Genomic DNA, 17,062 nt, shown 5'->3' on the forward strand with positions numbered 1-17,062 from the left:
ATTTCCATTATCGTATAAATCAACAACGCAGATATTTTTTTAATACTTAAACCCAAAAAATTAAAATTAATATTACCGTCATGATTACGAATCAAGATTAATTCCTCAGGTTAAATATTATTTCACAAAATTGTATAATTTTGAAAATTAAAGATCATTAAATCATCAATTAATCTGAAAACATTATTTAGTATTAAGAGTATATGTCGGCCTAAAACCAACACGCTTGATATTTTAGTAAATCACGACGGACCACCAGCTGCACTTTTTGTTTTTTATTAATAACAATAACATTAGGTATAAAAACAACAACAGCTGGAGATATTGTGGATTTCGAAAGGGTTGAAGTGATTATCCACATCCAATGATTATCGAGTCTCTCAGGAGAAAAATAATTTTCCCTCTTTTTCTCTATACGCTAGACTAGGGAATGGCGCTCTTTTCATAATAGTTTAAAAATAAGTTAGCTAAAAGTGACGAAAAATTAGATATTTTTTCCATTGCAAAGATAATTATTAAAACGACAAATATTAATTAGTAAGTTCTTAATAATCAAAATCATAATTCAGGATATTTTTAAAATCATAGTAATATAAAATCTTTGTAGGTTTACAACTCTAGATAGAGATTTCTAGAGATATTTCCCTATATCAATGATGAAATTTAACAAAAATTTCAAAAAAGACATAACTTTATTGTGAAATTTAATTTCCAAATAAAGTGAAAAATTTTTTTGATAGCATTACTCGGAAAATATATCTTGTGTTAGATATGTCATAAAGAATGTCTGCAGACAGACAAGTTGAAGTTGACTAAGACCTCTCTTCATTAAAATTCTACAATCGTGAACTGAAATTCTCAAAACTAAGACAGAAACAATGGCTTCTTTGTGAGGGACTAACCAAATCTTTTTAGACTATAAAAAATTAAACTCTCCATGCACGTCCAAGCCTGTCGCCAAACATTCATTCCACATGTTTGCAACAAGAAGTTTAGAACCTTCTGTTCAACGTCAACTCCGTAAACACAACATAAAGTCATTGTGCCCCAGGTCTGCCAAAGCTCCGTTGTCCGGACACTAAAATGTCTGGCGTCGGCACATCGTTTAGTATCAAGTTTAGTATTCTTATCTCCGTTGTTTGTGGCCAAGATCTGGCATCATTCTACTTAAGGTACCACTCAGCGATGTCCAGATCTTAAATTAATTTGAGAAGATGCTTCAGGGTGGCGCCAAGTCAAGTGGTAAAGTGTTACCATGATGATGCAGCATTTCTTAAGATTACTTCACTGAATATAGTGCATTGTTACGATTTTCTTAAAAATGGGTATATTTGCCATGTTGAGTTTAAATAATAGTAAATATGTTAATTAACAATGAAGGAAAGTTTGAAAATGTGTTGGAATAGTAGTATATAGATCGTATTTTTTTTTTTTTTAAGAAATATTTTTTATTTCTCGCTATAAAATATATGTTTGAAACCGATCAGTTATTCAGCAATAACATTCAATGGAAGTTCATGTATAACTTCTAATAGATAATTATGTATGACTTTTAATATTACATATACAACAAGCCTTACACATTATTTTTGAAAAAATAAAAAGGCAAAATATTTTTGAAGTAGAAATTAACAAATATATGATGTAATTTTTAAAATAAAAATTAATTTTTGAACTTCAGCATTTTGAAATAAACAAATGTACGATGTAATTTTTTTAATAAAAATTAATTTTTGAATTTCAGCATTTATTTAGTAACAGCATGTATTAAAAATTTTACACAAAATTATGGGTACTTACGTATTAACGCAACCAAGCCAAAATTCGCATAAATCGCCAAATTTGGCTTAAGTAGAAAAAATTGAAATCAATTTTTTTTATAAAACAAAGTATTTTATAAACAAAATTATAAGCATATATTTTAATAACCTTTTAGATTACATATTATTTCGACATCACATAGTGCATTATTTCTCATAACAAATACAGTTTTTTATATTATTTTGTTTTAAAATATAAAATAGCAATTAGGGTTGCCAAAACACGTAGGGTTGCCTAAGCGAATTTTGGCCTGGTTGCGTTAATACGTAAGTACCAAATTATGTACATATTTTTTTCAACTTTTCATTTGTTTACATAGCTTACTTTTGTAGGTCTTTGTAATTTTGGAAAGAAATATAAAAATTATTCAAAAATTTTGAAACAAAAAAATGTACAATGTAATTTTTTAAATAAAAATTAATTTTTGAATTTCAGCATTTATTTAGAAACTGCATGTATTAAAAATTTTACACATAATTATGCACATATTATTTTCAACTTTTCTTTTGTTTACATAGTTATTTTTGTATGTCTCTGTAATTTTTGAAATAAATATTAAAATCAATTCAAAAATTTTGAAATAAACAAATGTACGATGCAATTTTTGAAAGAAAAATTTATTTAGAAATAACTTAGAAATTAATTTAGAAATTATTTAGAAATTAATTTAGAAATAGAAATAAGAAATAGTATAGATAGAGCCACTTTGAACTTTTAATGAAGTTGAAAATGAATTATTATCAAAAGTGAATTATATTACTCGCAAGAAAGCATAATTTCATATTACGACGGAGCCTTCAAAATATAGCCTTAATTATTTTAAATTAATTCTAAACATAGAGTAAATATATATTTCTATCTAAAAACCTTTAATCCCACCGGAATCAGTGAATAGTAAAATTTTAATTGTTTATTTTTAAAATTTTCTTAGAATATAATATTTTTCTACACTGCTAAAAAATTTTTCTGTTAAGTTGCCAGAGCATTTTTGATGTTGGGGTATATTAAAAAATTTTTCAGTCACATAATTTAGTTACTTTCTCACTATTAGTTTTATTCATTGTTTGTTTGTTTACTGACAACACATTTTCAGTATTCTTTTTGCCCTAATTGTTTTAAATAATTGTTATTTTTTAAATTGTTTATAATTTTTTTCACTATGACTGCAGTACTGCACTTAAAAATGTATTTAGATCACCTCTACATCGAAATTAGAAACGTCTCTGAGCAACTAATTAAGAAGTTATTTCATCGAGTTTTCTTTCATCATTAACTATTTCAAAAAAATAAAAAACTGAACAATGTATAGTCTTTCAAAAAGCACTTCTATTATTTGACACTAAACATACAAATATCTGTTTTGCGTGATTTCTTCTTTGAATTTAGATGAAAGAATAAAAAAAACTCGAATTCTAAGTATCCCTCTCATTTGAAAGAAAGCAACTGCTGCATTCCAAAAAAACAGTCTCAACGTGGTGGGTCAGCATTTTGACATGAAATCGCACATGGTTTTTCAAGATATCCCAGAAACAACAGCTCTTGTATCTTATTTTTTTTCCTGCCAATTCCTGGTTCTTAAAAAGACCTTCCATTGCAGTTGTTTTACCATATGGCCCAAGTCGGGGATACAGTTACAGTTAGGCGTATGGTCTTAAGTCTTAACCATATGAAGTATCTCATGACAAGTGGGCACAATCACGCGAAAAAAAGGGTGAAAATGAGAGCTCTTCAGATAAGACAATTTCCAGGAGCAGTAAACAGGCTGAGGGGAGGTCGTTCGAATATGACTGAGGTTGAAGTGACTTTTTATGTTTCGAACATTTCTTCCATCCCCTTTTTACTTTAATTTTTTTTATTTTGGAAACATTTAAGTTTCTAAAAAGTATTCATTTGAGCTATTTTTTAAAAAATACACTGTTAGGAATTTTAGAGCACGTAAGTTGTTTTTTTAGCAGACTGTTTTTCAAATAAAATAACACTTCTTGGCGAATAATATGCTATATATAGTTTGTCTAAAGTAATAACTATCCTAGCCATTCGTCTGGGCCTTTGGCTCGATGACTATGGTAACGAGGTATAACTATTTCAAGTAGGAATGTGGGGTCGGCGAAAAAAGGGAATATTTTTCTTCGGTCTGTTGTGTTAGCCTTAGAGTGGAGAGAAGCTACCCTCCCTGAAATGCGCTATTCTTGTTTCCATAGCCGCAGACGATCTCAGACTTGTGGCGGGGGGAGTTCTTACCGTAGATAAACTATACATATCTGTTGTGGCTTTGAAACAGTTATTTTCAACTGTGAAGAGGCTTATACTCTCACCATCTTGGATTTTAGGTTAAATTTTCAGTATGTGTTTTCTCGATATTTTTTGTACTTTTGATGATTTGACAGAACAATACCCTTCAAAAAAAGGCTGGTTTGTCTGGTTTGTAGGGCTCTGGACTCGTGTTTGAAAGAAGAGGAGCTAGAATCCAACTGTCCGAAGAATCCCCGTCTATTAAATGGTGACTAGAGCATGTCAAATCTGTCATGGTTACAAAGTCCTCCAAGTTCTCATAACAGATCAATACCTCTAGGATCCAGGAGTTCCCTTGTCTTCCGGATTGGGTTTACAGCTACAGGGCTACCATGTTGAAAATTGGTAGCCGTAAACTCAAATTTGGGTCGGTTGTTCAACGACAGTAATAAAATAAAATACCTTTAAAAAAAAAATAGGAAATAAAGGAATGGCTTAGTTAGATTAGGAGAAATAGCTTAGGATAATTTTTAGAAATTCTATGAATTTGTCCTCAAAACTTTAAAGCAAGGAAATGATGCGATTTGTTGTTTTCAGTAAGTCGTTTAAAACTGCACGTTTCTCAATTTTCAGTTTTTTTAAAAAAAATCTAATCTTATTGTAGCTTAAATTTATGAAAAGCGATTTGGATGACGCTAAAAATTACCTTTAACGTTAATTTCATAAAAATGAAGATACCTATTAAAAATTAGAAAACTAATATTTATTTAAATATCTTTCAAAACTTATTGATTTCAGGATTGTACTGGCATAATTTTGTGGGGAAAGAAATGAATAGAGAATCTAAAATATTGCACGCTTTACATCTCTAATTCTGATTGGGTGACGGCCTTATATTTTGCATGAATTGAAAGATGGTGCCAAATAGAGTAAATATTTCTCATTTTCCTTGGTGACAGAGCTTCGAAAGACAGCGTTAATATAATTTTTTTTTATTGGAAGGATCTATTCTAATTGCTCTCAAACTAAGTTTTTATATTTAGCTCCTCGACATTTCGCCACCTTCACTAGAAACTCAGTGACACATAGCATTTGCCACGGAAATCAATCACAATTACCGAAAAATGTGGAAAACTCCCTTATTTCCCATTCTCACTACAAGCGTAGACCTCTGTCACATGTGTGTTGGCTATGGAATGCGTTATTCCTGGAAAACGTTCGCTAATGAGTGTGCATGAACACATGGGTTTTGGGATGTGTGACAGTCAACAGGACCCGACGACCCGTGAATTTGTGGTGGGGGCGTTACGAATTAGGTGACACTGATTTGAAGCAGACCGTTATGGCTGAATACAATCAACAAAAACGTCTTCCAAAACGATTCAGTTACTAAAACAGAACAGAATGTTTTTTTATTTTCTTGGTATAATTTAACAGCGGAAGAGGAGGATGAAGTATGCAGAACTTTGCAGCATAAAGATTTGTATTATATTTTTGAAATTCGAAGTTCAAGAAATATCGCTAAAAAAAAAAAGAAAAAGAAAGAAAGAAAAAAACGTTGCTATATTGCATCGAAAAAATTGGCATAAAACAAAAATGTTTTGCGCAAAAATAAATTTTGTTTCATGCTTTGCGAATTTTTGGAACTCACAGTTACACTCTGAAAACTATATCATGAAAAAATAAAATGAAGATTTTGTAATAGATTATGCGCATTTTAAAAATTCATGATAGCATTCTTCAAAATACGTTACTGATATGCAACTGAAAGAAAATAAAATATCGCAAGGAAACGTTGCACATGTGCAACGAACAAAATAATCGGCAGAAAACAAAAATGTTTTGTATCAAAAATACATTTTGTTTTGCGTTTTGCAAATTTTTGGAACTCGCAGTGACATTCTAAAAATTATATCATAAAAAAATAAAATGAAGAAATGCATAAAAAAAAAAAGATTTTGTAATAGATTATGCTCATTTTAAAAATTCATGATTGCATTCTTCAAAATACATTGCTGAACATGCAACTGAAGGAAAACAAAATATAACAACGAAACGTTACCCAAATGTGCAACGAAAAAAAAAATGGTATAAAGCAACAACAAAAAAAAACTTTTATGAAACGAAAATTTTTTCAAAAAGATTAAAAAAATTTCTGCTCTAGCTGCTGTCTAGATAATATGAAACAGAAAAATAAAATATATCAAAATAGTGTTACCAGCATGCACCAAAAAGATTTTGTTGTAAGTTCTTAAAATTTTGGAATTCATACATTCTAAAATATTTGGGTGCATAGTCGCCGCCATTTTTAGAGTTCAAGAAAATTAATTTTTTTCAGTTTATGTAGTCGCACATTTTTATTTACTTCTTCATTTTTATAGTTTTACACATTTATTTATTCATTTTTGTGTGTGTTTGTTTACTGATAGCACATAACTTCATGCGTGTTAGACCATTACCTCCTCCTCCTACATCAGAAAGCCTCCACTCGGTTTTTTATAAGTAATCTGCGCAGACTATTCAATAGGAGAACCTGTAGTGGTTGACAAGTAAATTAGACAAATCAATCATATTCATAAATTAAACAATTTTTTAGACATATATTTGCTGCCACTTTCTAATTTTTACTAGATTTTCTATTAAAGGGCTCTTTTGTAAACTGGTTTAACTTCATAGTGATCTGATCGGACTACCTATAAAAAACAATGTGGAGGCTTTCAGTTATAGGAGGCATTGGTAAAACTGAATTTATAGCTTCATTGTAAAAACATCTAGTTCACAAAACCAACACAGTTTTAGTAATATATTCACGCTAATTCTTTCAAACAATCGTTATCATGTCAATTTTATATAACTGTTTGCACGAAAACTACACTTCTGTACTTAAAAATGTATTTAGTTTATCTCAACACTAAAAATGGGGGCAATTATAAACCGAATTTTTTTACAGCGTAGTTCGTAATCTCCAGTATTATAATGAATTCAACTATGAGGCTCGCAGAAAATAGTTGTAACAAAATGTAACTGAAAAGAAAGAAACTATAATTAGCAAAAGGAAATTTCAAATTAATTTTAACACTGTTTTTTGATATGATTCTGTTAGTGTAGAGCAGTGTTTCCCAAAGTGTGGTACGCGTACCCCCAGGGGTACGGGAACAGTGTAAGCCTTCTTATGCGAAATATCTTGCAACAAACGAAAATTTCAAATTTTTTTATTTAAAAACATAGCTAGCCATGAAAATTTACGATTACGTATTTTTCTATTGGTTAATTTTTGCAGAGTTAGCAGTTATTAATTAGTGGTGCCAACAGCAAGTTATGATTCTCAACTTTTGTGCAATTTTTTATAGTAAAGGTTTGTAATAAATTCTACTTATTTTGATTATTTTTATAAAATATAATTTTTATCTTGCTATCACAGCAAAAACAATATCCTCCTTCTCACTGATGCAAATAAACTTATTAACACAACTCTGCACCAAGAAAGAAAAATAAACATAGTTTAAAAAAATACATTCATTTTTTATTAGTGGTACACAGCGTTACGAAAAATTTAGAAAGGGTACACAAAAGTCATAAGTTTGGGAAACACTGGTGTAGAGTAATAATTTTTTGCACTTATTTATTACCATGTTGAAATTGTTCAGTAAAATAATCTCTTAAAAATGATGCAAAATAATATCAGAAATATTTCTGTTGAAATTTAAAAAAAAATAAAAAATAAAAATAAAATAAATAAATAAATAAAAACTTTAACTCTAATACTTTTGCAATTACAGTATTAATATATTATTTATTTAATTCCAATGTATTTCTTTAAACACCAATATATTATTTAACTCCAACATATTATTTAACACCGATATATTATTGAAGTTCAATGAATTTTACATTGAAGATCTCAAAAAATTGCAATAACAATTTATAAAAAGAAAGAAACTACAACGAGTAAGAACGAATTTTAAACGTATTATCAAATGCTGCATTTTTAATCTAATGTTTAGTGTAGAATAGAAATAATTTTTTACTGTTATTTATTGCCATGTTAAAACTGTTCAGCGAAATAATGTCTTCCATATGCCATAGATTCACCATTTCACAATCTATTGCGAAAGAACTAGCAAAGCTTAAATGAATTTTCATAGCGAATAAACTTCATATTTGCCCATCAATGCATATTGAACAATCTCGCGTCGTATATGCCCGAAAGTTAAAAGTGACATACAGCGGAATTCGTTAAATTTAATGCTACAAGTTAGTGTGACAACCACCTTATAAAATCTAAAGATTTACTCTGAAACACTGATTTTTTTTTATTTGAGCAGAAATATTGCCGTGGAAGTTTAAAAAAAAAACTTTAATATTTTAGCAACTACAATATTGATTTAATTCAAAAATATTTTTTAACACCGATATATTATTTAACACCAATACATTATTTTAAAACCAGTAGATTAAAGTTCAATATTGATGAATTTTACATGGAAGGTCACAAACCAATCGCAATAACAATTTGCAACTGAAAAGAAAGAAATTGCAACAGGCAAGAACGAATTTTAAACTTATTATCAAATACTGCATTTTTAATCTAATGTTTAGTGTAGAATAGAAATAATATTTTACGCTTATTTATTACCATGTTAAAATTGTTCAGCAAAATAATGTCTTCCATATGCCTATAGATTCACCATTTCACAATCTGTTACTTAAGAACGGGCAAAGCTTAAATGAATTTTCATAGCGATAAACTTCATATTTCCCATCAATGTGTATTGAACAATCTCGCGTCGAAAATGGCTGAAAAGTTAAAAGTGACATACAGCGGAGTTCGTTAAATTTAATGCTACAAGTTAGTGTCACAGCCACCTTATAAAATCTAAAGATTTACACTGACTGTTTTAAACAAGACTGCCCTTGAATAAGTCTTTTACAGAGGTTCCAGCGTAGGCGATGTTAAGAATGCCTTTAAAGTGCTGGTTGGAATTCGAAGCCTAGGCCATAATTTTCTCGGGCCTATTCGAACGTTTTTATCTAGGAAGCGTGAGAATCAACTAAAAAAAGTCGTGATTACAAATATCCTCACTCCTATAAATGTTTTCTTATTTTTTTCGCTTGATAGTCGTTTTTTCGAGTTAGATATTCTGGAAAGGATATATTAGTAATTCAGATGACGTTCGCGTTTAAAGGGTAAAATTTAATAAGAAAAAAATAGTAGATTTCTTTCTTCTTCCAATTTTATGAATAATTCATGTACTTCTAACTATTTAGTACAATGTGCGAATTTATTATGCACGTTCAGCTAAAACAATTTTTTTTGTTACTACCATGCACGAATTGGTACTACAATTTACTACCTTAAAGAAATTTACTATGAACATTTAGCTAAAGCAATTTGTCTTTTAAATAATTTCTACAATATACGAATTTGTGGAGTACGCTCAGCTAAAATTATTTGTTCTTCCAACTATTAATTACAGTGTGCGAGTATACTATTCACATTAAACTACAAAATTATTTGTTCTTCCAACTAATAATTACAGTGTACGAGCATACTATTCACATTAAACTACAAAATTATTTGTTCTTCCAACTATTAATTACAGTGTACGAGTATACTATTCACATTAAACTACAAAATTATTTGTTCTTCCAACTATTAATTACAGTGTACGAGTATAATATTTACAGTAAACTAAAAGAATATTTGTATACTTTAATATATTAATGTATTCTAAGGACCTATTAAGAACTTTCAACTAAATTTAGTTGCGTAATTTACCTTTTTACAATAATTTATGAAAGACTAAAAATTATTACAACTGAAAATTATCAATTTAAAAAGTAATTTTTTCCTAAGAAAAAAGAATCATAATTTTATTAAAAACTTTCTATGTTTACAAATTTTTCAAAGTAACAAAACCCTTTGGTACATTTTTCACTGTTTATAAGAAATAGTGAGATTAAATGTTTGAATTGATGTAAACGGTAATTAATTAGAAAAATTATCTGAATTTATAAATCAAAAATTTTCTGTTATATAATTAACATGAGACAAGCAAATTCGGGATAAATTGCACTGTACAAATTCCGGATCAAATTACGGTAAAAACTTTACTTTTTACCGTAACATCAATTTTCGTCCAAACATGTTACGGTACAAGAAACTGATAGACGCAAATTTTTACAGTAATAATTACAGTAAAATCACCGAACCACTCTAACTAAATAATTATTACTGTAAAAATTACGGTAAAATAGTTTACGGTTAAAACGGATTTTACAACAAAACAGATTTTACGAATAATGTACCAAAAGTGCTGTTACTTCAAATCGTAATTTCATCAGAAATCTAGCGTTATATCGTATGCTGAAATCATTATGATATAATCCTGATTCATTGTTTTCGAGTCAGATGTTGCAGAAACAAAAGAACTATGCAAACTAATTAATTAATGTTCATAGATTAATCTTAAACAAAATATGTGCTCAGATTTATATTTAAGAGAAAAGATGATTTTTATCCATCGTTTGCTATCATTAACCTCACTTGTAATTAATCAATGTTTGGAAATAAACTTATTTAAATATTCATTTGTGACCCTCCCCCCAATAGATATTTTTTATTCAGTTTTTTCGCAAGGTTTTAAAAGTATCTGTTAAGGGCCTCATAACACAATTCTATATTTTTTTTTTGAGCTCTAATAATAATTATTTATAAAATATTATGAAAGATAATTATGAAAGCTCATAAAAGATTTAGTTCAGTTAGTTCATCAGTTTATAAAAGATTTAATAAATATGCAAAAGCATAAAATAATTATTAATATGCGTAACGGAAAACGAATTTTCGTTTTAAGTATTTTTATTAATGAAGATTATAGTTAAGGGGCCACAGTTACAGACAAATTTAAAATAATTACGTTTATCAAAATTGCTATGCATTAATGTAAATAATATAGAATTTAAAATAATGTGTATAAAAAAAATTTTGTACTAAGATTTGAATTATCTGTCAGATAATAACATTGTTTATTTTATCTTTATTTTTACCTCATTTCAAAAATGCATCATTTTCACAAACACTACATTGATTCATTATCAAACATTCATTATCAAATATTGTTCATACATTTAAAACAAACCGAAGTTTAGAGTGCAATAAATCCATCAACTGTAATCTCGACAGGCAAAACAAAAGCCGTTACAGACATGCAACAGCTTCAACCCTAATCAATCGGACAAGGATTGTTCCAAAACAATTGATAAGGGGTCACACACAAACACCCACAACACAAGACCACCAGCTAAAAAGATCATGGGAAAAGTCAACAAGAAGGCTGCGGAACTCTTTTGATTCAAGTACCTCGCAAATAAGAAGTTGCAGATAGTCATGGAAAAGCAAAGGTCGAATTGGTAGAAATAGCTTTAATCTGAGTCCGATAAGACAATGTCATATTATGACGATTTCTTATTAGAAGAGAACCAATCGGTTTAGGTCCTCGATTTCAAGAGCCCAGTCTATTTGTAGATAGATGTCCTCTTCAAGGAACCGTTGGGGAGGTATTGTTACTTCAAAAAGTAGAACAAAGGAATTGCTAATGGGTCCTTATCGATTGATAGTGTTGAAATAGATTTGTGTTATTGCAATATGACAGTAATGAGATTGCTTATTGATTTTTAATGCAGAATAATTATTAAACTTTTAACAAATAATAAACTCAATTTATTTGCCTAAGAAGATGATAGCTCATTTATATATAAAACTATGTTATCGATAAAGCTGGAAAACCATTAATATGCACTTTTAATAGTTAATCTGCAAATTAACTTTGGTAATCCGCTAAAGTGCGGAATAAAGTGTTTTTCACAATTTACCTCTGTAATGTGCTTAGTAACGGTTTCTGCACCGTTAATTGTTGATAGATATCCTCTTCAAGGAGCTGTTGGGGAGGTATTGTTATTTGAAAAAGTAAAACAAAAGAATTGCTAATGGATCTTTCAGTATTAATAGTGTTGACAAGAATTTATATTATTGCAATATCACAGTAATGAGATAGCTTATTGGTTTTTAATGGAGAAAATTATTAAACTTTTAACAAATTACAAATCCATTTTATTTGCGTAAGAAGCTAATTGTTCATTTTTATGTAACTAAAGCTGAAAAGCCGTTAATTAATACATTTTATAGCTAATCTGCTGATTAACTACGGTAATCCGCTAAAGTGCGGAATAAAGTGTTTTTCGCAATTTGCCTCACGCATTAACGGTTTCCGTACCATTAGGAATTGGCTTCTCTCATTTCATCAACTATTTTGCTGATAGTGCTATAGTATTTATTAACTTTGTGGGAAGTGAGCAGTTATCGTCCATGTCAACCTTCATCTATGAAAAGGTACCTCAACACAGAATCGAGTCTCCTATATTTCTCCTACATATACTCCTATATTTCCTTAATTCCTTTCAACAATGAAAAGTTTCCAGTTTCCAGCACTCCCCGATTTGTGACTCTGGTCTATTAGAGTACGATACTCTCATTTACGCATAGATGGCAGCACTTTAAAGGTAATAAACTATCTTCAAGTCCAGTTAAATTTCCATTTTCTGGTTTTGAAACTATGCTAGTAGTAAATGGTTTAAGAACCGAATAGTTTGATATTAATTTTTTTTTCGTAAATTATACTAGTTGTAAACTGTTTCAAAACCGTTAAGATAAAAAATGTTCTTCGCTGAAAATTTTGCGGTTGATTGGACTACCGTTGCCGTTTATTTTACCATAATTTTAGAATGAAAATTCTAACTGTGTAGTTGCTACTTACTCTTTCATAGACTCCATTCTTTTTTCTAATTTCTTCAAGAATGCGAGGTTTTTGTTTAAATCATTCACAATTGCTGTTAGTACAGTAATCATAGCAAACCACTTCATAATCACCATGGCTTTTCATACATTTAAATAATCTTACCTTTTGTTGAAATGCACAAGAAATTGAAGTCTTGGTGAAACTATAACTAAATTAATAATAATAATCAAATATATAATGGAATAAAAAACTTAGCTTAGATAAAAACCTAAACTATAAACTAACCGAATGATCGAAAACAAGAGAATGTTGACTTTCATAAATGATTATCAACAATCACATAGTCGTTAATGTGAATGTCCTAAATATTTGTTATATTTGATTTATATTAATTTATTAGAATATATATATATATGTATATATATATATATATACTATATATATATTCGTTTTTCGGTGAAATTTTGAATTAATGGTATTACACAAAACAAAACAAAATTTGATTGTTTGAAAAAAAAATCCGTTTAAAAAGTACATTATTAATGACCTAACTATTTTGCTCCATTTTTTTTTTCCTAATGTTTTCATACATTTAGTTCACTTTGTTCTTACTTGTAATGTGGTTTTCTGTGGTATTTCCGATATTGCAATTTTTGTTGGTCATTTTATCTGAAGGTTGAAAGGAATAGATAATGTGTCCGCGGAAGTTCTCCGATATCGAATGAATTAGACCTTCGGAATTTCCTGTTCTCCCCCAACTAGCATCTGCCGTTCCGCGTAAAGTGATGTTTGCTTTTCTGAAAAGCAAGACTTCGCGAGATTTGAACAGAGCTTGTCTTGGTTTAGAGACAAATTTTTTTTTTGTAGGCAAATACTATAAAGGCATTTAAATGATTCTCAACAAAGAATAAAAGGATTTCTTTTCCATTTATTTTTTAATGTTAATTATATTTTTTAATTTATTTTAATATTGCTTATTTGCTTTTAATATTTCTTATTTACTTTTAATATTGTTTATCTGCTTTTAATATTTCTTATTTATTTTTAATTTATTGCTTATTTACTTTTAGTATTTCTTATTTACTTTTAATATTCCATATTTATTTTTAATATTTCTTATTTACTTTTAATATTTCTTTTCTACTCTGTGCAGTGGAATTTTTAATAATTAAATGCAACAAGATATGATTTTGAATATAAAATAACGCACAAATTAATCATATTTAGTTACTTCAAAGTTTTTATTAAAACAATCTTAAATAATGTTCACATTTCTACAAAAAAAAAGAAGAAAAAAAATACATGTTACTGATGGAGAAACAAAGATAGAAAAAGCATATTTTTGACTTTAATTCCATGTATATTACAGTCGACAGCTCGATAAAACGATCTCTATAGTTCAAACAAATACGGTCGTTCTAACGTTAGGTCGCTATATATTGAGTACACAAAATAATAGATTATTTACACATTTTTTTTAAATATTTACTCGTAACTCTGGATACTCGTAATGCTGGATATATTTTACTTTAATTCATAACCGGCGTGGAACGGGTGATTCATTTTTGGGTTTACGGCTGTCAAATGTTCAACGCACCGTTGTGTTGTTGAACCTTACTCAGAAGATAAGTGAATTAATACAAACTAATCTTCACTGGAGACTTTTTTCTTAAGCAATTACCTCACATTTCCGTTACAAGGTGACTGAAACCATGCAAATCTTCCAAAGTTAGGATCCGCATAACTTGGCATTGAAGATATTTTATATCAGCACATGGTTACTGCAAGCCTGGAGCAGAATCCGTATGATCTGGAAATCGCTGGGATTTGAACCTGGGACAACTCATATTGGCCTTACTTTAGCAAAATTATCATTTTTACTTTTTCCTTCAAAAATTTTACTTTATTTTCTAAAAAATTGGAGTAACGCTGATCAGAGAGCATCGAATTTAACTACATAACATAATGTTCATGAGACTCTTAAAATCTAAGACAAAGTTAAGTAAAAATTAATGCTTATTATCTACAAAATAAATAATGAATTCGTCAGTTAAATAATGACTACAGTTTTCAAACAAGAAAAATATAATAGCTGAATTCATTGAGCCGTTTGAAAAGAAATGTGTAAAGTATATGAATGAATACAGGAGGCACCTACTTTCAAACAAAATGCAACTTCTAACTCTCCATAATGAAAAGTTTTCATTATTTTACTATTTTCACCCTAGACCTATTCCTATCCCAGAACTATTTTGAATAGGAATAGGCGTTCCTGTCCCTCTTTCTTTATTTATAGCGGAATCAAGATGTTTTATGTTTTTTGAGCGCTAACATCAGGAGAAATAGTTATTTGAGTAATTTCTTCGTAAATTTTCATAAAAATACATTGTAAATGGAAAAATGTTAGTTTGGAAAGTATAAAAAGGTTTAACAACTGTTTTTAGAGTGGAGTTCTTGAAATTAAATAAGTAAATAAAAACGAAGGAAACAAAAATTCGTTCGCTATATTGAAATGAAAGGTTCGATTCGGACGCTCCAATGGACATAAAAATAAAACTGCGTTTAAAGAGCAGCTAAAGGAGCTTTTTTTTGTTGTTTTTAGTTTTTTGTGAACACTAAAAATTTATTTAAAAACACATTTAGTTATAAACAATAATATAGAGCAAAAGCAACGAAGTACTAATTTAAGTACATCAGTGTTCCCCAAACTTATGACTTTTGTGTACCCTTTCTAAATTTTTCGTAACGCTGTGTACCACTAATAAAAAAATGAATGTATTTTTTTAAAAAAATATGTTTATTTTTCTTTTTTTGTTACAAAGTTTTGTTAATCAGTTAATTTGCATCAGTGAGAAAGATGATATTGTTTTTGCTGTTTTATTGTTTTGCTTTTTTCAAACCTTTACTATAAAAAAATTGTACAAAATTTAAAAATCACAACTGGCTGTTGACACCACTAATAATTAACTGTTAACTCTGCAAAAAATAGCCAATAAAAAATACGTAATCGTCAATTTACATGGTTAGCTTTGTTTTCAAATAAATACTTTTAAAATTTTTGCTTGTTGCAATATATTTCGCTTAAGAACGCGAACCCCAGCTAAACTGCTCCCTTACCCCAGGGCAGTGTTTCCCAAACTTATGACTTTTGTGTACCCTTTCTAAATTGCTCGTAACGCTGTGTACCACTAATAAAAAAATGAATGTATTTTTTAGTATAAAAAAATTGCACAAAATTTAGAAATCACCACTAGCTGTTGACACCACTAATTATTAACTGTTAACTTTGCAAAAAATAGCCAGTAGAAAAATACGTAACTATAAATTTTCATAGCTAGCTTTGTTTTTTTTTTAAAAAAAATTAACATTTTCGTTTGTTGCAAGATATTTCGCATAAGAATGCGTACCTCTGCCAATCTGCTCCCGTACCCCTTGGGGTACGCGTACCCAGACGCGTACCACAGTTTAGGAAACACTGCAGGGGTACGCGTACCACACTTTGGGAAACACTGATTTACATGATAATGAAATTTTACTCAATTGTTTTTGCAATGCCATTACATTAATTACTTTTGCAATCAAAAAATTAAAAAAAAAAGCTTCAAAAATGATGGCGTTAAACTAAAATTATTCAATTAAATACGATAATCCTTACTGGAACATGGAAATAGGAATTATAGAATAGAATTATTCCTTTCTGAAAATTAGCGCAAAGCTAATCTCGCCAATATGCCAACCTCGCAAATTTCACCTGTTTACATGTTGCAACCTAATCCACGCTTTATTCAACGCGACCACGTTCCCAACTTCATAACTGTGATTCCTCTCTAGTCGAAAGGACCTAAAAATTGATCATCTCCCTCGATCGACTTGAGTTCATCTGGATATTCCATCGAATGCAAATATTGACCGATAAATCATGATATTTTTTAATAACCTGAATATTTAATATTTTAGTGATAATATTGAGTGCCTTTGGATTTTTTATTTCGAGGAAACATTTTCGTCTGCTTAAATTGTATCGAAAATCAGCAGCTGCTGTAAAAATAACAAGCTTATTGAACTGTGACCAAAGATAAATATTTTGGACTAAATTTGTAGACATCTGCATATTTAATGTAAGTTTTTTACTTATCATTATTATTTTAACTCTTAATGCAATTTAAATATTAGGATAAAAATTGTTTATTATTCGAATGTTATTTAAAGGA

General features: G+C 29.1%; 1 protein-coding gene across 1 annotated transcript in view; it reads left to right on the plus strand.

Annotated features, from left to right (window-relative positions):
• The first annotated feature begins 16,629 nt into the window (after positions 1-16,629).
• LOC107444748 (uncharacterized) overlaps positions 16,630-17,062 on the plus strand; it is a 34,335-nt gene continuing 33,902 nt past the window's right edge. The window contains exon 1 of the mRNA XM_043051774.3: positions 16,630-16,969. The gene's annotated coding sequence lies outside the window, so the exon portion shown is untranslated. The remainder of the gene's footprint in view (positions 16,970-17,062) is intronic.

This window comes from Parasteatoda tepidariorum, chromosome 5 (assembly GCF_982258835.1).
Source record: "Parasteatoda tepidariorum strain Cologne lab strain chromosome 5, Ptep-v5.0, whole genome shotgun sequence".
Lineage (NCBI taxonomy): Eukaryota > Metazoa > Arthropoda > Arachnida > Araneae > Theridiidae > Parasteatoda > Parasteatoda tepidariorum.